We start from the raw sequence: 21,683 nt of genomic DNA, 5'->3' as shown, positions 1-21,683 counted from the left end.
CCTTTAGCTACAGAGTTCAAGGCCAGTCAGAACTACACGAGATACTCTCAAAACTTGCATAGTGCTAGGCATGTAACTCAGTAGAAGAGAGCTATGCTTTGCAAGGTCCTGCTTTGATCTACAGCTAATGAAAAAAAAAAGACCATGTGGGTTGGAGAGACTGTTTAGCAGTTAAGAACACTTACTGCTCTTGAAAAAGACCTAGGTTCAGTTTCCAGAATCCAAGTGGCTGCTTACAATCACCTGTAATACTCCAGTTCTAGCCGGGCGATGGTGGTGCACGCCTTTAATCCCAGCACTTGGGGGGCAGAGGCAGGCGGATCTCTGTGAGTTCGAGCTAGTTCCAGGACAGGCTCCAAAGCTACAGAGAAACCCTGTCTCGAAAAACCAAAAATAAATAAATAAATACTCCAGTTCTAGGAGGTCCAATGACCTCTTCTGGTGTCTAGGGGGACCTGGCACACACTTAGTGTACATACATACATGTTGCAGGGAGAAGAGCCTGCTTGTTCATCCCAGCTGCCCGGCTCGCTTAGCCCCGAAATAACCACACAGAAATTATATTAATTAAATCACTGCTTGGACCATTAGTTTTAGCCTCTTATTGGCTAACTCTCACATCTTGATTTAACCCATTTTTATTAATCTGTATATCACCACTTGGTAGTGGCTTACCGGGAAAGATTCGGCATGTCTGTCTCTGGTGGCTGTCTCACTCTGCTTTCCTCCTCCCAGCATTCCATTTAATTTTCCCCACCTACCTACGTTCTGCCCTATCAACAGGCACAAAGCAGTTTCTTTATTAATCCTCCATGTTTATGCCATCATTAAAACAGTATGGTCCTTTACAGAAGGCTCTGGATTTAATTTTCCTGGTGAGACATGTCCTCCACAGGTACTGAGAATGACTGGGCCACTTTTGGCTTGGGGGCCTGCGAGAGGCCCCTCAAGGAGTTTCCTGATGGTATCAGGTTGCCTTGTCTGTCTGTTGTTGATCTGCATTCACTGGTTCAATGTCAGCTTTTGCCACACCTTCTACATATACCTGAAGGCATACATACATACACATACATGCAGTTAAAAGATTCATATACACAAGATAAAATTATTTTGTTAATAAGTACTCTTAACCATTTAGTCATCTCTTCAGTCTAAAAGCTTTAATTAATTAAACTAAGGCATGACTTTAATCCTACTCAGGAGGCAGAGGCAGGTGGATATCTGTGTTTGAGGTCAGCCTGGTCTAGAGCTAGTTCCAGAACAGCCAGGGCTATACGGAGAAATCCTGTGTCAAAACAAACAATCAGAAGCACTTGTTTCTTTATTATTTTGTTTTTCTAGACAAGGTTTCTCTTTGTAGCCCTGGCTCTCCTGACATTTGCTTTGTAGACCAGGCTCTCCTCAAATTCACAGAGATCCACCTGCCTCTGCCTCTCAAATGCTGATATTAAATGTGTGGGTCACCACATCTGGCAAAAGCACTTGCTCTTGCAGAGGACCCAGGTTTGCTTCCCAGCACCCACATGGCAGCTCAAAATCATCTGTAACTTGAGTTCCAGGTGATCCAACACCTTCTTCTGGCCTCTGTGGACATCAGACATGCAAGAAAGTACTCATACACATAAATCAAAGTAAATCTTTAAAACAAACAATAGGAAGTGAGCCCTATATTTCAGTAAGTCTAGGTAATACAATCGACTTTAAACATATATATACAAAATACACACAGTAAAATGCCTGGTGGATAGACTGTAGGATAATGTATATAAATACATTTAACAAACTGAAATACCTGATAAGTGCTAGTTGCTATACTTCTTATTGGCTACTGCTCTCAGATCTATCCTGAATGAAGCTTAGATATAGTCTGGAAACAGTGGCTTTTCTCTTGGCTATAGAGGGACAGAAATTAAGAAAAATGAAAAGAGGGATTGTGGTTACTTCCTCTACAGGGGGACTGCTACCTTTCCTTCGTATCATGAAGAAATGTCTGGACAATCTCCCAAGCTTGTATGTACACACAAACACATAGAAATAATCTTCAGGGAATCATGCAATCTTTAAAAAATGTCAGGTCTACGAGTTCATAAAGACAGTAGAATTTGGGGCTGGAGAGATGGCTCAGGATTAGGAGCACTTATCACTCTTGAGATGGACCTGAGTTGACTCCTAGCATCCACATGGTAGCTTATAAATCTGTATCTCCAGTTCTAGGAGATCTGATGACAGCTTCTTATGTCTGTGGGTACCAGGTAGAGACATGGTTCACAGACAAACAAGCAGAACACCCATACACATAAAAATAAAACAGACAAAAAACACTAATAATTGAATGTATTAAATACTACTGACTGAGACCTTTTGAGGATTAGGCTTTATACACTCTGATGAAATTGTCACAATCTTGAAAAACATAGTTTATTTGCATTTATTTATTTATTTTTTTTTGCATTTATTTTTTTTAATTTGTTCTGAAACAATGGAATTAAGAGATTTTAATCACTGCAGTTAAAGAAAGAAAGGCACTTGAACAAAAATGTAAGACATACCCAAGAATGTGGAGGTGGGCTTCTCAAGGGATTACTGCCGTTTGCATTTCAAACTAGGGAAGTATGGCTGGTACCAGAACCCAGGAATGCCTCTGCAATGCAATCTAACCACCCTAAAAACAACATTTCAAAGTCTCAAAGAGTATTGCACTATGAGGAGACTGTGCTGAGGCTATCTATGTGAAGGAGAACTGGAAAAAGAACCATGTTACTCAATGTTCCTTGGGTAGGCACAGACAAATTCATTATAGGCAGAAGGACAGAGTATGAAGAGAACTATTTCATTCCACGAGTAAGTTTTTTCATATGCTTAATTCAACCCTTTCCATTAAAATCATTTTCTCTCTCTTCTGCTTCCATGTGGATGGTGAATAGGTACATGGCTCTCCCCTATGAAAAGTCCTAAGTAGATGGCAGGGGTTCTGTCTGTCTCTGCTGAGATTATGAATAGGGAAAGCACTTCTCTCTCCTCAGTCACTTGGATCTACCCGAAGGTATCAAACTAAGAGCAATTCAAGAAAATGGACCATGAAAGACAAGCAGAAGAAGAGAACTTCAATCAAATCAAGAAGGCCAGCTGCAAGAATGCCTGAAGTCTCTTAGGACCTTAGCAGGTAAATGTTTTCCCAACAGGCTCCACAGCAGGCTTCATGTCTGACATCAATTCCATTGTGGTGGTCTAGCCAACATTTCTCAAACTAGAACCTCCTGCCTCCATGTGACATCCAGTTACCTTGCTCAGACAAGAAGGAGGTGCTATAGATTCTGCCACTCTGTATTCCCCTTCCATTCCAAAACTATCTTGCTGCATTTGCTCAAATTTAGACAACCCAATAAAGGACTAAAGAGATGGTCAGGAAAGAGAATAATTTTGGCAGGAAGATGTCAAGATCCCAAGGCTAGGTTCAGAGGAGCTCTTCTGGGATGTCAAGACCAGATCCAAAACTCTTTCTTCTTTTCTTCTCATACAAGAGCCAGGAGAGCAACTGGGTTATGGCCCTACCACCGCAAATGTGACTGATCTCATCTGATCTCATAAACTAAGCAGTGTCAGACCTACTTGGATTGCAGAACTGGGGCCTAAAATTGGACATAGAATAGAAGAATAATTCTCCTTCCTCCCTCTGTTCTTTATACATTATTTCACTCTGGACCCAAAGCATGCCAATCTCCACTTTGGTTTCCCTTGACCCATATACCCTATGGACAGGAGAGAGTTAATGGTATGATATAGGCAAGCTATAAATTTCCCATCAGTGTGGAGAGAACAGGATTGTTGGCAGGGCAGGGAGGGGGCTGGGCTTGGGGGGGAATCTGGGAAAAAGCCAGGAGGTTGTCTCTAGGTAACAATAAACACTGCAAGCAAGGAGCAGCTGTTACACTTACTCTCTCTGCATCACAATGCTGAAATAACACTAATAAACAGTGTGCCCAATGCACAGGCATACACACATTTTTAGGGCCAAGGCCCCAGTTGCACCTCTAAAGCTGCCCTCTACTCCAGAGCAGGGTCTTGATGCCACAAACATAGCAGTCTAGGCCTGGGTATACTTGCAGGGGCTGATGAGAGCTTCCCAATCCAAAGGCAGTCGTGGAGTCAAGCTGGGCAGCAGAGGCTGGGAATATAATTCAGATCCTGTGATATTCAGTGGTAGAAACAATTCAAATTCAGCTATCTCTCAGCTGTGAAGAAAGAAGTGGAAGGAGGTGTGTGTAAGGAGGGATAACTACTTACCATATCTGGTCAGATCGGAGGTAATCAGGTGGCCAAGAACTGAGCTGGCCAGTGGGAGGTGAAAGGGAGTAAAGAAAGGGATTTGGGAAGGAAGAGGATCAAGGAGAATGCGGTATCTTCCCTGGGGCTAAAGTCCCCCACTCCTGCCCATACCTCACTGTATATCTAGGCTCCCCTCATAGTACAAGCTTTATATCCAGGGCCAGATGATACGATAGCTTAGGTCAGAATTAAGCTTTAGTAATGGGTCCCAGCGCTCCTTACACTGCCAGGAAGGAGGAAGAAGAAAACTGACCTCATCTTCCTGCGTGAAGAATAGTTAATCTGTCCTTGTCCATCCAAAGTCATTTCTGGATCACCAGCAGATGGGAAGAGCACCCTCATTCTAGTTAGAAAGTAGAGCTTCCAACAATAAAAGGAACAGAAAAAGATAAACAAGAACTCATAATCTATCACAGAATACCCACCCAAGCCTCTCTTCTATGAGGCCAGAGGTCAGGATGTTTATTATCATGTACCTAGATATACCAGTATCCAAAATCTCTGTTGTTCTTTTTGTCAATTCCAGTCAGGAACTGAGAGAGGATGGAGATGCACACCTGAGCAATGAGGGAGAACAACGCCAGCACTTCTGAACATCAGTGGCTGCGGTCACTTCCCAGCCTGTACCAATACCCTGCTCAGCAGTCTCAGTGTCTCTAGATGCTTCTCTGGTCCAAGGTGCCTGTCTGTTCTCGTGAGGACAGCACTAAGCACAGGTGGCAATCCTTCCTGGGTCTGGCCTTGTAGTAGTATTTGCTTTGTTTTTGTTTTTCTGTTAAGAAATTGTGGCTGAAGAGATGGCAGAGTGGTTAAGAGCATTTGCTTCTCTTGCAGAGATGCAGGTTCAGTTCCCAGCACCCACATGGCAGCTCACAACCATCTGTAACTCCAGTTCCAGAAAATCTGCTGCTCGCTTCTGGCCACCGCACAGTCACCAGACACACATTTCACATAAAGACATACATGCGGGCAAAACACCCACGCACACAAAAGAATCTTCAAAAAGAAATTTCTGGCATTAGGCATGGTAGTACATGCTTATAGTTACAGCACGTTGGAAGACTTTGGAGGCTGGCTTGGGCCAACTCCATAATCAGATTGTCTCAATAACAAATAAACAACACCCCCCCCCTTGCCCCAAGTTTTATGTTAGCTGGATATATAAAGTCATAGGCAGGCTACTGAGGAACAATAGTAATAGCTGTTTGCCAGGAAAACCTCTCTTTTGGAAGGAACCCAGGATTTCTGGGCTGCCCTGCCACAACAGATGTCAAATATTCTCCATATAGCCTGTGGAGATAGCAGGTGATGTCTCAGTCTTTCTTCACTAGGAAAATTCAGTATCTCCTGCTTACTTCTTTCTCATCTCTCCCTTTCTTTCATAGCTGGGACATCTCCTAATCTTGATGAGAGATTTTTCATCTATAGAGCTCAGAGTGGGCAGGACTGGGGCAAAAGAAAACTCTAGCAGACTTGATCCTCCTTCCCCTCTGTTGTTTTCATGAACCACCCCCATTACTGTGAGTCACCAGAACCTCAAGCTCTACTGAGATGCAGCAGCCTTCTTCCACCCCCTCTTACAGACAGGCAAGTATGTATCCAGTGAGCCCCAGTGCACACCAAAGTCCTACCACAGGGCCACAGCCTCTATTTCATCCTTAGGAATCTGCAACACAGACAGAGATGAGTGAGCAACAGAGTGTGAGACCCTAGTATGTGCTCTGTGCAGGGCAGAGTCCTGGCTGCCTGCACAGTGGAATAGGCGCACCAGCCAGGGGAGCTGGCACACTTGGTCCTATCACCTCAGCGGCATGTAAATGGAAGAAGATGGGGCAAGTATGCTGTTTCAGAAGCAGACATCTCCTCCTGGCTTCATCTCTGGCCTGTTGTTTCTTTTTGGCACCATAGCACTGGTACCTCTGTCAATGCCTTTCTCTGATTTCCTTTCTGTCTATGGCTCTGCAAGATACAGGGAGATCTGTTATAATGTTATAATAGCTTTCTTTCTTTCTTTCTTTCTTTCTTCCTTCCTTCCTTCCTTTCTTTTCTTTTCTTTCTTTCTTTTTAGGTTTTTTGAGATAGGGTTTCTCTGTGGCTTTGGAGCCTGTCCTGGAACTAGCTCTTGTAGACCAGGCTGCTCTTGAACTCACAGAGATCCGCCTGTCTCTGCTTCCTGAGTGCAGGGATTAAAGGCGTGCACCACCACTGCCCAGTTTGTATAATAATATCAGGGTGAGAGGTTCAGATTTCCAGATGTACTCTAAACCCATGGGAAAACTGAAGGGAAAAGGAAGAAAGGGGCCTCATTAGAGTAAAATCTAAATGCTAGGCCAATGCTGACTTATTCTAGAAGACAGGGAATTCTGGATACTGCTACCCTATGTATGTCCTATCTAAGTATTTTTCTACAAAGAGCATGAGTTTATTCTGGACTTCAGAGCAGGCTCTAGTCATGGACTTAAGGCAATAGATCTAAGACCCCAGGACGACCTTGGGAGTAAATGGCAGACCTGGTAGAATTGGAGCAGCTCTATTCCTCAGAGAACATCCAGAATGTAGAGTGAATGCTTCCCTATGCCGCCAGTACACTGTGAACCAATTACCAAGAGCAAAAAGGAAAGTAGCTACCTTCCCTCCTTTGTTGTGTGCTAATCTTCACTGCTTTGTGTTACAGACTAGAAACAACAGCTCCGTGAAGAGCCACCTATCCCCACACAGTATTCACTTTGAATGTCCTGAACTACATTGAGCAGCCAGTCCCACAGGTGAACTATAGGTCTCAGTTCTTAAATTTTTGGTTGTGAGCATAGCCTTTTTTTTTTAAATGATTATGATTCTTTTTTTTTAAAAATATTTCTTTATTTATTATGTATACAATATTCTGTCTGTGTGTCTGCCTGCAGGACAGAAGAGAGCACCAGACCCCATTACAGATGGTTGTGAGCCACCATGTGGTTGCTGGGAATTGAACTCAGGACCTCTGGAAGAGCAGGCAATGCTCTTAACCGCTGAGCTATCTCTCCAGCCCCAATGATTACGATTCTTATGTATATTATTATGATGCAGTGTTCTACCTGCATACCAGAAGAACCAGATCTCATTATAGATGGTTGTGAGCCACCATGTGGCTGCTGGGAATTGAACTTGGGACCTCTGGAAGAGCAGTCAGTGCTCTTAACCATTGAGCTATCTCCTCATCCCCCATGAGCCTAGCCTTTAATGGCTAAACCATCTCTCCAGCCCTTGATCTCAGTTCTAAAATGTGGACATCCTATATTCTCTTCTTCCTCATCTCCCTGACAGGACAGCCTTTGGCACAGCCTTTGTCACAATTTCCAGCTATGGACAGCCCTGAGGCACTTGGAAGCAGGAAGGGGTCTAGAAGGGTTTTTATCAGATCATCCTAGGGAGATATGTGGGCCTCTCACTCTGTCTGTAAGTATCAGACCATGACCGCCTCTGACAGTCTAAGGTAGATCAGATCCTGCTTTTCTCAAAGACCTGAGTGTAAAAACAGATTACTAAGCTTATCGAAGACAGTTCTAGGGATGGAAGGAAGTTAAGAATGAGAGCTGGACAGTGTGGCAAATTCTATTGGTATTGCCTGCTAACCCTGTATCCTATCCTTGCCTCCAGCCCAGTTTAGCCTCCACAGATCAACGAATGTTGAAGATTTTGAGAAAAGAAAAGAATGCTGAGAATACCACCTTTGGCAACTTGGTAGGAAAGTCCTCTGTTTACCTCCATTCACCCTTCTTTCCCTGGCCCTAGCATACGAGCAGTGAAGGAAATAACGGAACGGGGAATATAGACAGCTGGAAATGTGTCCTTCTCTTTAGGATAAATCAATACTACAAGAGCCAGAAGGGGCCCAAGATTCCAAGACCAGAATACTGCATGAATTCCTTTCTTTTTTCTCTCTCTTTAGCTTTTCAAGTGAGGGTTTCTCTGTGTAGCTTTGGAGCCTGTCCTGGAACTTGCTCTGTAGACCAGGCTGCTCTTGAACTCACAGAGATCCGCCTGCCTCTGCCTCCTGAGTGGAGGATTAAAGGCGTGCGCCACCACAAACAAGGCAAAATCTTATAGAGAGGGGCTGGAGGCAAAGATGGATAATGTCCTCTGGAACAGGCTGCACAAAGGGGGATGTTCCCTTATTAGCTGCACCTGCTGGATCTTCCTAAACTGCTTCCAGCACTCAGGAGACCGTGACAAGAGTCACTTGACACGTGGAGGACAGAACATCATGCTTATAGTTTTCGTTTGGCTTTCTTCCCTCCTTACCTACCTACTTTTTCTTGCCCTGTGCTCCCAGGAACTCTCCAAATCCAAAACATAAAGCAACTTCAGAGCAGGATTCCATTGGTTCTTCCTCTCTGGGTCTTGGATTCCATATCTGTACAATGAAGGGGGTCAGGCAAGTTGAGCTCCAAGTTCCCTTCTTACAACAATAAGACTCTTAGATTCAGACCCTGCCGTTTTGCCTGTAACCTCTATGGCACTTATTTCCCATAGAAATGTACAGAATGGGCCCCAAACTCTCTTCTTGACCACAGTCCCAGGTCTACAGTCCCTAGCTCTTATTCTCTCTCTCAGGGTCTTCTAAGTTTAACTCCACTTCCCTTTCATAATCTTATACTCAACTGTAGGAGCAAGAAAACAGCCTTACCTACTATTTTGGCTATAAATTTAGGCTGCAGACCTGAGTCAATCAGCACAATTCCATCTCTTTTGGAGATCCTGGCAGTTGGGGGGAAATCCTGGCACCTTTCCCCAGTGCCTCCCCTCCTCCTCCACCTCACTGTTCTCCATGCCAGAACGCAAAGTGGCCAGTGATTGATGGGCACGGGTTCTTGGTAACCGCACCCAGTGGCCCAATCCTCCTCCCTTATCCAATCCCTCCCCTGTCCCTATTCAGAGATCAGATTGTCTCATGTTGGTCCCTGAGGTCCCATTAATTAAAAATACATCCAATTAAATGGCAGGTGAAAACGTGCTATTGGCGCTCTACACCCCCCTGCCCCAGCTTGGTCTTTCCACCCTCACCCCCCTTTTAAGGCTCAGCTGTGCTTTGAGCTGAGAAAAAAAAAAGATGTGGAGAGAGGGAGTAGAGGAAGACATAGGGTAGGAGTATGACATGGGGGTGTGTGTGCTTGAACCTCTGCCAGGGTAGCATGTGCCAGTCTGGGAGGGTGGCACCATGCCCTGGTGTCTAATTTCTGGAGGTGTGAGTAGGTTAAGTCATCTGGGTACCCACCACCTCCACTTCTCTTAAAGGGGCAGAGGGCAATCATATGGTTAGCTGTACTGCCCTGCTTCTGGATCTGATAGGTGAGGAGCACAAGTGTAAATGGCAGAGGGATCTTTGGTGTGGAAAAGATGTTCAGGGGTGGGAAGGGTCTGATTCATCTTGGTATACCTCAGATATTTCCCAAACTAGGAAGATAAAGGGAAACTGACTGGGACCCAGATGTCAAGGCGTGGTGATGCTCTTGAGCTTGGCTATGTCTACCCCTGCCTACAAGAAAGCTGGGAAAAGTATGGAGAGAGGAAGGAAGGAGCCATAATTTGGGTGGGAACAGATGGGTCAGATAGGATAAAATATATACACAGATGAATGCTCATGTGAATACCATGCCCCAGAGTACCTTAGATAAAAAACTCAGAAAGGCCTTTCCTGTTGGCTCTTTCTCTAGGCAAAAACAACAGCAGTAGCATCGTCATGTGACCATGGCCTGGCTGCCTAGTAGGCTGCGCATAGGGCAGCTCCTTGACAGTCACTGATGATCTCATTTTCTTCCTTCCTATGGAGTCTTAGCATCTTGCCAGGCAAGGTATCTGCTTCCAACCCAAGGTCCTCCTCTGGCCCCAAGTGACACAAGTCTAACAGACACTAGACACTGTTAGGAGGACTAAGGGTAGCGTTCAGAATTAGGTAGAAGCGAGGGTGCCAACTCAGGGTTTTGGCCTGGCTGCCTTGGCAGCCTCCGCACCTCCTCACTTCACTTTAACGCTAATTGGAGATTTTAATCTGCACTGCTGCTCTGCTCAGGGTGCTGGGGGGAGCACCAGCTGTGCAGTAATTCCAGCAGCACCGACTGTTTAATCAAGCTGTCCTCCTGGGGAGGGGCCTTCAGGCATGGGGGAAGGAGGAAGACCTCTGTCATTTCCCTAAGCCTGTTCATTCTGGAAGGCCGTCTGAGGGTAAACTGTGGAGTCCTCAGTCCCATAGGGCCCACGTCACTTGGCATGCCCAGCAGAGCCATGACACGGCATAGGGTAGACATGAGGCTCATCGCCAAAGCAGTCCCCCTCATGCTGTTTTCTGATATATTTTTGGCTCAGAGCTCTCTGGAGTCCTGGATGTGCTTTGCCTGATCAGATACAAAGATCTACTAGACTCGAATTCTGTAAATTTGTGTTGGAGAGGGTGTCATGTGGGAGATGAGATAACCCATTTTCTCAGTTTTCAGTTTCTCAATACTTTCTCACCATCAAAGATACTTTTCTTTGAATATTTGTAAAAAAACTTTTCCCTCTCTACAATATAACCATTCCCACCCTCCTGGACTGCAACTCAACATCTTTGGGGCAAGGAGGCAGTGGGTTTGACAGCTGGAGTCAGGAATGGCCTACCTTAAAGAGAGAGTACCTGGAAATTCTATGTTCAGCTAGGCACCTACTCAATTAGCAGGCCTGAAGGGCCAAGTGAATAGGCCTTGGGTCATTTTAAAGAAGTAACAAGTGGTAGTTATTTTTTCTGGCTTCTGGTCCAGGTTCTCTGGCTCTCTGGGAGTGTTCTGATCCTGTCCCTGGAAAGAGTGCCCTCATTCAACTGTTTCAGAGGGACTTGAGTTTTAATTGGCTAGCAGTGCCCTCGTGTGGTAGAAATCAGAACTGCAGTTGCCCTACTGGGTAGACTGCTTTGAGGTAGGTGCTGGTGCTCTCTAATGACGTCAAGGAACTAAACATTTAGTATATGTGCTACCTGACTACTTCCTGGGATAGCTCCTGCTACCTGACTACTTCCTGGGATAGCTCCTGCTACCTAACTACTTCCTGGGATAGCTCCTGCTTCCTAACATGTACTTTATCTCTCTTACTCTGTCATACATGCTTCCAGAGGAAGTAGCACCTGACTTAGACACTTATCCAGGCCTGTTGCTTTGGCTGTCTGGGTTGCAGAAGTGAGGGAAACACTGCTGAGAAAGGGGCCAGAGAGTCAAAAGGATAAGGCAGTGTCATCTCTAGCATCCAGGAGGCAGGAAGATGCTCTCACCCCCTTATAACTCTCCACAGGCCCCACCCTTGCTTTTAAAACAGTAACACTAGTGGTTGATTCCACCCTACAGTTATTCCTTTTTTACTCCCTGAGGTATGTGGGGTAAGATGCTGGTCCTTCTGCTATTGTTGTTTGAGGCAGGGTTTCTTTGTATAGCCCTGATTGTCCCAGTACTAGCTCTATAGACCAGGCTGGCCTCAAATTCAGAGATCCACCTGCCTCTGCCTCCTGAGTGCTGGGATTAAAAGTGTGTATCACCACTGCCTGGCCTAAGATGCTGGTCCTAAGAACAGACACTAGATAAATACTCTCAAAAGATCTAGGTACTTTCCCCAGTGAGCCTTCAGACTTGCAGCTTCCAAGAGAAAGGGTATTTGTTACTGGGTCATTTTTCACCAGAGTCAAAGACTCTGTTTACTGGTCCCTTCCTAAATGAGGAAACGGTTCTAGTTACAGAAAAAGTGACGGGCATTAGAAGGGGGCCTATAAAGACTAAGACTTGGAGATTACTAAGACAAAGAGCTGAGTAACAAATGACTTCCCTTTGTGGAGACACTGAACAATTCCTTGAGAAGCTAAACGTAGAACCTACAGACCCATCTCATATGAGGGGTGGAGGAAGGGAGAGAAACAGACACAAGAGAGAGAGACAGATAGAGGTCATCATTTGAGAGGTGGGTGAAACAGCACAACCTACTAGCAGGGAAGGAAGGTGGAGGTGCTGGTTCTGAGTACTGAAGACAGAGGAGGGAGGCTGCAGGCCTCTACTTCGGGTGCCTCAGGCAGTATCTGGATAGGTAGAATCTTCCACTGAACCTAGAAAGAAGGTAATGAAGGTGGTTAGAGGAAACGAGAAGAGATAGTACTGTCCTATCTTGACTTAAAGATAGAAAACAAAAAAAAAAGTTGTTTTTTTTTTTGAGAAAAAAGTATTTAGTGTATGAAGGGGTATAGGCAAGTGAGATATCTATCCTAAAGAGACTGACAGTAGCCGGGTGGTGGCTACTCCAGCACTCGGGAGGCAGAGGCAGGCGGATCTCTGGGAGTTCAAGGCCAGCCTGGTCTACAAGAGGTAGTTCCGGGACAGGCACCAAAGCTACAGAGAAACCGTGTCTCAGAAAACAAAAACAAAAACAAAAAAAGAGACTGACAGTAACAGAATAACAATGTTGGTACTCAACTGCAGAGGAGTATCTCAACACAGGAATGAAGTGACTGCTACTGCTAGGGAGGGGCTCACCCATTCTAGCTGGCAGAGAACTTAGTAACTAGAAGGTAGGACCCCAGAACAGGCCAAATAAAAAGCTCTGGAACCCTTCTGGAGATCTCAGGAGAGGATAAGAAACTTCCCTGGCCATGAGTGAGGTGCTACTCCATGTAAAATCAGGCTAGTGGCTTCTGACTGACTTTAAGTCCTTAAGACTTCAATACCTGACTTCAAGTATTGTGGACGAGACTGTTTGACAGGCTCTGGATGCAAGGTAACTGACGGATGTCCCCGAGTTCTTCAGGGGCCATTCCTGTTGCTGCCATCTGTAAAGAAAAGTAAGAGGCTATATGAGACATGAGACAAGAGACCAGACAACCAAGAGGGTCTTTGGTCATGCACAGATTACAGTGTTGACAGCCTCCAGCGATAGTGTTTTACAATTCTCTTAAGCTTGAATTCCCCCAAAATTGTCAGATGAATCTTAAGAATGCTTTCAGAGGAGTTGACTGTTTCAGGTTCCTACTTCCAAGGAACTAGCTCCCAGGCTGATAAAGTGCAAAACCAATTCCAATACTTAAACATGTATCGGGAAATTCAATAGAAATAGAAGCTGTGAAACACGGAATTACTATAAAGGGCAATGACCATTAGTGTTAATACACAGTTAATGCAAGGCTGTTATTTGGAGGAGGCAACCTAATTTTAGACCAGATCACCATCTTGGATTTAAGGTTCTCATGTCCAACAAAGTTTCTTTAAGAGGAGTTCTGAGGCAGAAAATGGCCCTGATTATGAAACAGAAAGGCAGAAAGGTTTGTAGGAGCAGACTTGATGCAATTTGGGCAAGTAGGTCTATCATTCATTTCCTAGGAAGGGACAAAGCCTTTGCATGGGGATCAACCCCACATTCCTCCATTCTACCAACTGTAGTGCAATAGACTAACTGTAACTGATATAATGGGATCTACTCCTTTGTTATCCAGATGATAACCACTTGGCAGATTCCCTAACACAGTCCATACCTATCTCCAAATTGCCCAGTGTTTCTCTGCTTCCTTCAGCATTTCCCTCCTTACTATTACAGGCTCCCAATTTCCTATGTCCAGGGAAAGCAATCATAGGAAAGGGCAGTAGACACAGCTCCAGGATGAAATGACTTACAGAACCTGTCCCACTTGTTAAACCTATTTAGAGCTCTGACCACTGTGAAACACTTTTCCTTATACATGGTCCAAGAACACCAAACACTGCTTTCCCCTGCCTACAAATAGAAGTAGAATATTCAACTGTCTTGAATCTGAGAGTAGTTTGTTTTGCCTTGAATCCTGTAATTCCATATCCCATTCATAGACACCTGCTTCCAGTCTTGCCTTAAAGAAGGGCTTTCTCTCTATATATATTTTGATTCTTTTCAACATATCTTTATTATAATGCCAAAGAGCCTGAGATGACATTTAGTATGAATTTTTCATGTTGCCTCTGAGGATCTTTTCCAACTATCAGCCCTCCTACTTTGTGGCTAAGGGTTCTTTGAAAATTTGGGGTAACTAACAGCATTTGGATCTTTGGCTGTGGCTATCACTTTTTCCCCAATAAAGTAGATCCTATCTATCATCTATCTATCTATCTATCTATCTATCTATCTATCTATCTATAATTTGTATGTCATTGAGAGATTTTTTTTTTTAAAAAATCACATTGTTTATGATACGTGTACGTGAGGGGTGCCAGTGCCACAGTGCATTTGTGGAGGTCAGAGGACAACTTGCAGGAGCTGGTTCTCTTGCTCCATCACGTAAGTCCTGGGGATGGATCTCAATTTGTTAGGCTTGACAGCAGGCATCTTTGCAAGCTTAGCTATCTTACTGGCCCAGAGTGAGTCTCAGTTCTTTAAGACAGGGTCTCACTACGTAGCCTTGGCTGACTTCAAGATCTGCCTGTCTCTACCCACGGGATTAAAGGTATATGTCACCACACTTGGTCACTAAAAGATTATTCCTGAAGACAGAAATACATGACAGTTTCATACTAATGACTTTAAATATACTTTTAGTTCTCAATGTCTTTCCCCTTTCAGGATCTCAAGTTTCTTCTTTCTTGAAGTAGCTTTGGGTTATCAGGAATAGGCAATCTAACAGTTGAAAACTTGATACTCATGTAGGTTAAAATTCTGCCTCTGGGAGCTTGTCATAGATGGCTCAACAGTCTCACTGCATGACTGTGGATGAGACAGACTTTCCTTCCTTAAGCCTTAGCATCTTGCTCTAAAAGGACAGGCTGGACTACATGACCTCTTTTCTAGCTCTGGAAATCTATGTTTCAATTCAGTAAAGTGCAAGCAAGACCTAAATGCTCCTTCATCCCCTTTGATATCTGTGCCTGTCACTCTTCTCTATACCCCTGTAGGAAGAAGTACCCCTGTAGTATATGCTTTTCTAATATACTTTGACTAAAGGGGAAAAATAAATCCTAAGAGTTCTTCCTTTAAGTGCCAAGTCCTTGTAAGAGGAAAAGTTAAGGAAGGGATCTAAGATCTAATTTTGATCTTGACAAAGCAAACAGGAGACTGTGTCTCCCCACCCTCAAGTTGCCAGACTAAACACACACTTGGGTTTTCCCTAGGGAACTCCATATAAGTAGTGGACAACATTAGTGTGTGTAGATGGGAAGAAAAGCCATGTAAATACATCCATAGCAGAGAAATAAGTATCAAAGCCCACACACTCCTGCTTTCCTACTGTGGGCCTGTACATGCCTGCAAGAAGCCTTAGTAGGAGTGGACACGGCATCCCAGCCTCCCTTCTCTCCAAAGTCAGAAAGGAATAGACAGTGAGACAGGAGCTACTTGGCTTCCTATAAATTGTTTTGTCCTTCCTCACAGCTGCAATCAGAAGCTAAGGGCTCCCGCAGGCCTTGTTCTGATCTGCTGCAGGCGATGGAGGGTTTTTGAAACTGAGAGGACTTGGCTGCGGCCCCGTTTCAGCTGCCGTTGGGGCTGGCTAATGGGCTCATTCGGGAAGACCCCCGCCTGCTGCACTAAAGAGTCCCCTGCCGACCCCCTCCCCAGTCCCAACCCAATTAATAAATGGGGGCTCCCACTTTATGGCTCTGGGAACAGGAACCAGAGATACAAATGACCCCCAGGGAGGGACAGAAAAAGGCCTTCCAAGAATCAAACCAGAGAATTGTGCTTCCACAGGCACATGCTGTCACAGGCTAGTCAATTCCCATTTTCAAAGCATTGAAGGGGAAGAAACAGACAAAAACAAAACAACCCAAAAACCAAACAAACAAAACCCTCTATTTTCTTTCCCAGATCCAGACTTTCTTGGGGCAGGTACTGGGCACATCTGGACACAGCACATGCTCTACTGTCCTCCCTTGGCAGGGCCTGGTCCTACCATCTGTAAAACCAAACAAAGGCACATTGCATTTGGCTAGCAATCACCTGCTTCTTAAAACACAAAGCAGCCACCTCTCACCTAACTTATACCAACAGCTCAACTGTGTCCTGGGATCCTCATCTGGAACCCACCTTCCATCCATTCCATTCACACCCATGCTGCTAGCAAGCCTAACTCCTATCCTTTGGATTCCCCTAGTTCCACTCTAATGTAAGTCCTTAGTGCTTCAAGTTTGGATAAGAATAAAAGCATCCTAAAGAACTGTTTCCTTGGCCCAGTAAAGTTACAAAAGGTTTCAGTATAATTTTTTAGCTCACTCTGCTTTATTCTTTATCACTCCTGAACAAACCAAATTCTGAATCCTATTTCAGGCCAGTAAAATTGGTTCTTGAACTTCATTTCTTAATACATCTTTTTCGTTCCAGTCCTCACAGAGAACACACATAATGCCTTCTTCTCCCACTCCCTCCACCATGCTAGTAAGATGGTCTTCTTATATGGGGCACAGAACCCAAGTTTTCTTTCTTCCCGAAGTCACAAAGAGACAGTGGGACTGGAGCTACTTGGGTCCCTAAAAATTACTTGGGACTATGAGCTATGTCTTGCCATCTTTACTTTTTTTTTTAATATTTATTTATTATGTATACAGTGTTCTGTCTGTATATATGCCTGCAAGTCAGAAGAGGGAGCCAGATCTCATTATAGATCGTTGTGAGCCACCATGTGGTTGCTGGGAATTGAACTCAGAACCTCTGGAAGAGCAGCCAGTGCTCTTAACCTCTGAGCCATCTCTCCAGCCCATTACTTTCAAAGAGTCATTCTGATTATTTCTACCTTTTCTACTTATTTCTTTGCTTTGGCTTCTTCTTAGGGTTTAGGCTTACTTCATAACCTACACAACTATCTACAGACTTATAAAATACATGTTCTTAAATCAGCAAGCTCTTGAGGTAGAATTATGAGGCCATCCTGGACTACAGTTGAAGCTCGTCTAGGTGACACAGCCTTTGTCTCAAGTCTGTCTCAAATGGAAAAGCACAGCAAACTAAACAAAAAATATCAATTCCCCATACCTCAGACAGGTGTAAGACTCATCTCTCTCACTAAGTCCAGAAGCTTTCTAAAGGTGGGACCTTCTCTTGGTGTTCTTGCTTATCATGCTGTCCTGTATTCAGGACATGATGTAACTAATGATATTCCTGCTTCTCAATGAAGGTGCTGTCATGGCATAACTCTCTGGACACTGTATCTCTGTCAACTTTCAGGTTGCCACCTGCTCCAAAGGACATCAGATCTTTCCAAACTATAAATTTAGGTAGGGTAGTGGTGGTACACACCTTTAATCCCAGCATTTAGGAGACAGAGGCAGGCAGATCACCAAGTTCAAGGTCAGACTGGTCTACAGAGTGAGTTCCAGGACAGGCAGGGCTACACAGAGAAACTCTGTCTTGAAGAGAAAATAAATTACAAATTCAGTTTCATGATTTCAAACAAAAATAAAGGGAGAAGCTGGAGCGATGGCTTGGTGGTTAAGAACACTGGCTGCTCTTCTAGAGAACCCAGGTTTGATTCCCAGTACCTGCAAGGTAGCTCACAATTATCTTTAACTCCAGTACCAAGGGATCTGAAGACCTCTTCTGCCCATACACTAGGCAACACACATGGTGCAGACATACATGAAGGCAAAACACACACACAAAATTACCTCATTGACTCATAATATTTAAACATTTTCTTTAAGGACACCTTAAGGATGAAAACTCATTTTTTTTTTTAATAGCATCTCAGCAAGGCAGTGGTGGTACATGCCTTTAATCCTAGCACTCGGGAGGCAGAGGCAGTATGAGATCCTAGTCTATGTTGTGAGTTTCAGGACAGCTAGAGCTATATAAGTGAGACCCTGTCTCACAAAAAACAAAACAGAATCTCACACATCCCAGCCTGGCCTACAGATCAAATTCCAGGACAGGCTCCAAAGCTACACAGAGAAACCCTGTATTGAAAAACAAAACAAAACAAAAAAAAAAAACAAAAAACCCAAACAACAAAAATCAGGATCTCTTGGGCTGTGGTGGCATACACCTTTAACCGAGCACCTGCGAGGCAGAGAGGCAGATCTCTGCATGAAATCCTAGTCTATGTACTGAGTGCCAGGACGGCCAGAGTTATATAGTGAGACCTTGTCTCATAAAAAAAGAAAGCAGGACCTCACACATTCCACAATGGGCTTGAATTCTCTACGTAGCTGAGGATGACCTTAAACTTCTGACCCTCTTGCCTCTGCCTTCCATATTCTGGGATTATAGATTCGCTTAACCATGTTCGGGCCCTATTCCCTATTATAGCTAAAATTAATCCTATATTCTCAGATAATCCAAATTTCTAGAATGGAAATCAATTCTAATGCCAGGTGTAATCTTTCTCCTTGTAAAACCTGCCCCTAATCATCATTTTAGAATAGTGAAGTTATATGCTCCTTTCAAATGAGCAGTGATTATTTCCTTAGCCCAATCTCATCCTAAAATGTTGATTCTTCACTTATTTTAGATTATCCTTGTGGTTGATTACAGAGGAAAAGGTAGCCCACCATTCCCTTTATCTCTTGCACATAGCTCAGGATCTTCAAAGACATTTCTCTTTTATTCCTTCCAACTTTTGGTTTCAGTTGCCCAAGAATCAAAACACCAAAAGCAGTTGTGATGGTATACACCTTTAATCCAGCACTTGGGAGGCAAAGTTCAAGGCTAGCCTGGTCAATATAGTGGGTTCCTGGCCAGCTAGGGGTATGTAGTGAGTCCCTGGTTGTACGTGTGTATGTGAATACACACACACGTAATGCAATAACGCTTAGCACATAGTAGGTATCTTAACATGAGTTCCCTTTTTTTCGCTTCTTTCTCCCAAGATAGGCTTCTCTGCTTTTTTGGGTCTGTATTCATTTGTCAGATGGCACTGAAATAATCAAGCTAATGTTCTTTTCTGGCTCATTTATTCTGAGACTCTTAATTCATATATTCTGCTCTTCTATGCATTGCTCATCTAAACCAAGTGGAAGAGGAGCAGTTTGAAGGTTGACCTTAGAACCTGAGCCAGGTGTGCTGGCTCATCTTCAATCCCAACTGTTAGGAGGCAGAGGCAAGTGCAACTCTGTACCAGGCCAGTCTAGTCTAGAACCAGGACAGGCAGGACTACAGAGAGACCCTTTCTCAAAAATAACAAATACTTGGAAAATACAAGTAAATTCTACCACATTACTCCTTATTTCTGAATTACTTTTGAACCACACAGACAGCATTGGTATGCAAATGTCACATATTAGTTCTTTGCTTAACACTTTTGTTTATAGGCCAGGCATGGTGGCCTGTGCCTTTAATCCCTACACTCCAGAGGCAGGTGGATCTCTAAATTTGAGGCTAGTGAGACAGTTTCAAAAAATAATTTATGAATTTGTTTTTGCTGATGTTCTTTAGACACCCTGAAGGAATGTCCTTCTACTTGGTAGTCTGGGGGTTCTAGGTCCATTCTCTAAGCCTAAAGGTACCAGTGTGGCCAAGGGAAACTCTTGACTAACAGAATTACCTTAATAGGACCACCACAGAATAGTGAAACAGCAAACACCTCTTAAGTTTTACTAGCTCAAGCACAATTTTTCCTCCTCATAAACCACTGCCACAACAGCTGCAGTTCTCCCTTCCTGACCTATTTGTACCACCTCTTTATGTTTTGTTTTTTGGTGTATTTTTTTCTCTTTCTTTTTTAAATAAAGCCTTTGAGTCCTAACAAGTTGCAAATACCGGTCTGAAGCAAGTTAGAAGTTTCTGAGTTCTTCCTGAGAGGTTAAATCTATACACATCAGGCTCCGAAGCATTAGTGTTGTCTAACAATGATCTTCACTAGCAGTACCCTTCATTAAGCACCCTACTTACAGGGAGAGAAGACAGGCTTTGTTCATCTCACTGGCTGCTATGCTGTGTCCTTTAGAACTTTACTTCAAACAATCTGAGATGGTTGTTTGGATACATTGTTCTTTATTGCTCTACAACTATCAACTAGGATTTACAGTTACCTTAGATTCAGACACCAAAAAATTTATTCATGGTGGCTAGAAAGATGGCTCAGTGGTAAAGCACGCTTCTCTTTCAGAAGACTTGAGCTCAGTTCCCAGTATCCACAGCAAGTGGCTCACAATGGCTTATAATTCTAGCCCCAGGGGATCAGACACCCACTTCTGGACTTGCTGGACACCTGCACACAATATGATATGTAAGCACACAGAAAAATTAAAAATATTATCTTTAAAAAATTCAGTTATTAGCCGGGCGGTGGTGGCGCACGCCTTTAATCCCAGCACTCGGGAGGCAGAGGCAGGCGGATCTCTGTGAGTTCGAGACCAGCCTGGTCTACAAGAGCTAGTTCCAGGAGAGGCTCCAAAACCACAGAGAAACCCTGTCTCGAAAAACCAAAAAAAAAAAAAAAAAAAAAAAAAAAAAAAAAAAAAAAAAAAAAAAAAAATTCAGTTATTTCCAGGTCCTAAGGGTACATCTAAGTGAACTATATCCTATATTTAAGTGTGTCTATATCCTTAATTCAGAGAAGTATGTTGAAGTTGAGAACTGTGTAATAAGAAAGCTTCACCAACAATTACCTATCTAAAGATTATGAAAGACTAACTCCACATCAGTCTTTCTCAGTACTGGATTACTAATTTTAGATAAAAGATATGAGAGCAACCTCGTGGTCAAAATATTTTTGGCACCCTAGTGATAATCACCAGAGCATAAAAACAACCTGTATTTGCTTTCTACTCGGTATGATAGCCTTCTTCTCAACAAGCTTTATTTCCCATATATATCATCTACAACTGAACTTAGAAATGTCACCAGCAAAAGCAATACCCTAAGAATGAGGGAGATGAAGTGAAGATTCAAAGAGTAGAAGCAAGATTACTGAAACATAACACAGAAGTTCCTTTCATACCTTTGCAATGAGAAAGCATGGTTATTTTTGCTTTTTAAATCTCACTCCAGAAGCTACAGATCTAGATACTTGTTCTCTGAAATTGTTTGGAAAAATTTCAAAAACCATGAAATGGTATTAACTCTAAATACCAGCAGAGTTAAGTCATTAGTAATTATGGTAGACTTAAATCATCCTAGTAGGATCCTGAGTGGGACAGAAAAAAAGGTAAGGAGAAGAAGCAAGAAAAGGAAAGGAAGTAGGTAGATAGGATGACAGCTACCCAGTGAGGAGGGATAGGACAGATAGCACCAATGATTCCCAAAGGTTATCTTCCAACCTCGGCTAGAGGAATCCCCTACTTGAGTAGTCTAAGGCTACAGAAACTTTTGGGAGGTGTTCCCACATATGAGAAAACCTAGCCAGACAACAGAATCAATTAGTGTCCAGGAATCTCACCTTACCTCTCAGGTCAACTAAAATACTCAGCAGACTGTCTCTCCTTGAA

General features: G+C 43.6%; 1 protein-coding gene across 2 annotated transcripts in view; it reads right to left on the bottom strand.

The window, feature by feature from the left end:
* Nucleotides 1–2,353: 2,353 nt before the first annotated feature.
* The window catches only part of LOC121442309 (cyclin-dependent kinase 12-like), a 76,466-nt gene continuing 57,136 nt past the window's right edge, over nucleotides 2,354–21,683 (bottom strand). For both annotated transcript variants that reach the window (XR_005973547.1, XR_005973548.1), the window contains 5 exons: nucleotides 13,037–13,138; nucleotides 12,303–12,421; nucleotides 8,612–8,719; nucleotides 4,580–4,686; nucleotides 2,354–4,232 (listed from right to left, as the gene is read on the bottom strand). The gene's annotated coding sequence lies outside the window, so the exon portion shown is untranslated. The remainder of the gene's footprint in view (nucleotides 4,233–4,579; nucleotides 4,687–8,611; nucleotides 8,720–12,302; nucleotides 12,422–13,036; nucleotides 13,139–21,683) is intronic.

Source organism: Microtus oregoni, unplaced genomic scaffold (assembly GCF_018167655.1).
Source record: "Microtus oregoni isolate MIOR12 unplaced genomic scaffold, Mior012 000091F_ref0000469, whole genome shotgun sequence".
Taxonomy (NCBI): Eukaryota; Metazoa; Chordata; class Mammalia; order Rodentia; family Cricetidae; genus Microtus; species Microtus oregoni.
The sequence above is the reverse complement of the archived record's forward strand: the minus strand, read 5'-3'. Positions and strand labels throughout refer to the sequence as shown.